This window comes from Symphodus melops (assembly GCF_947650265.1).
Source record: "Symphodus melops genome assembly, chromosome: 21".
Lineage (NCBI taxonomy): Eukaryota > Metazoa > Chordata > Actinopteri > Labriformes > Labridae > Symphodus > Symphodus melops.
Window position 1 is genome coordinate 1853740 of NC_136711.1, and position 2000 is coordinate 1855739.

Here is a 2000-nt window from a genome sequence, read left to right on the forward strand (position 1 = left end):
AAGGACACAGCAGACATATGTTTGCAGGAGAGAAGAGGACTCTACTAACTGAGCCTCAGCTGCCTATCAGCTCATTCAGACACCACTGGTTATAACCTGGACTCTTTACTACTCGCTCAGTGATTCTCTAAATCAAACTGCACTGCGGCTGGAACGTTCAGGCTGCTTTTGCCATTAAGCAAAAGAAAACAATTTTCAGACTTGAGTTGTCAACGCTCTACAAAAGCTCCGGGTGTCCCGCTACAATTTTCTAGCTCATTAAACGCCATCAGGTTGCAAATGAGGGACTCATCTTGCAGGGTCATCCTCTAGCAGCGTCGCTGCTGCGAGCTGGCCCGGTCTCAGACCCAGAGGTCCTCAGAGAGCTCAGGTTGCAGAAAAGCCTCCGCAGCTCGAGGCAATTAGTGGACAAAGCGCCTCGCTCTATTATAGATGATCAAAACTCTTGGCTGTGCTTGTATGACAACCGATCCCTCTTTTATCCACTTCACCAGAGGAGGCTCCCAAAGACCAAGATCCTCTCCACTCCCCGAACAATACAGGAACTGAGAAATCAAGTTAGGAAATATAAGCAGACGGGTCAGTGTGACGGGTTAGAAGAGTCTTTGTTTGGTCCGACAACCTGAGTTCATTCAGAATCACAGACTAACTTAAAGTCTCCCTCCGACCAGGACTGGAGGGCGATCTTGGTAGAGGCCCTTCAGACAGGAAGTTTAGTCTTGAAGAGGTCGGGGCCAGAAAGTCCGATTATATTTCACATCTTATCTTATTCAAGCTTCAAACAAAATGTCAGGAAATATTTTGTCATCCACAGATAGTTTACATGAAGTGTTGTTGGCAGTGAGGAGGCTTCTGAAATATGTGTGAAGGAGCTTCAAAATAAATTTAGAACCAGGTCTACATTTTGATCAACAGAAAACCCTTCCCGACACCAACAGGAAGTTCTTTTGTTTGTTTGTTGTTTTTTTTTTTTGGGGGGGGGGGTGTTTAAGTCTGAGGAGAATCCACCTCTATTGAATCTGAGTTGAAATCCTTCCATAAACCGTTCAGACGTGCGTCTGACTATTCGTTAAAATAATTCAGAAGTCCATCAGAGTCGATTATTGGGATGTCATGTAAGAGTTTTAAGATCATTCGGTTTAAACGTAACGTGACGCTAGGAGCTAACTAATGTGCTAACATTAGCATGCTAACAACAATCCAGGCAATTTAGTCCGTGGCTTGTAAGGTTGAATGTGATTGGTGGAGGGTTGGAGGCGTGTCTCTGGAGGAGAGCGCAGGCTTCAGTGTGAAGGAGGCGTGGCCTAACAGCAGTTTGTTTTGGTTTCCTGCTGCTGCTCAAGGACGACATCTACCGGATCAGAACGTCGAACATTTCTTTCTCTAAAGTCGATTTATAGCTCGATAGTTGTTTTGTTTTTTTAACCTCAGACGTCAGAATAAATCCAAACACACACATTTGGTTCTGCAGAAAAAAACATGTAATAATTATCCACAAAAAGACTGTAGTGTGAGGTTACAAATTAAAAAAAATTAGGGTTCTGAATCAGTTCACTACAAAAATATATTCTAGGTTGATGCTAAAATACCCAGCATTCTGAGACACAGTACCAAAATATGATCTACGTAGCAGCCAACCCCGTAACATCCGGCCCACAGGTACAGACTGAGTCACATACATACTGTATATATTAAACAGATTTCACTAAAAGTAGCTTACAATTACATTCCTAAATTACATTATTCATTGTTGGAATAAAAAAAAAATGTTTTACATTAAAAAAAAATTAAAAACCAAAACCCCGTAGAAATCTGTCCCCCCCCAAAAATGACAGCACAGTGGAGAAGTACCGACGGGCGGGCGGGCGGGTGAGGAGGTGTCAGAGCGGACGGGTGGAGACGGGCCGGTGCGAGCACTAACACACTCTGTAATGCGTTCACTGATTCATGACTGACAGAGTGAAAAAAATATATATATTCAACATTGTGGTTCGACATAC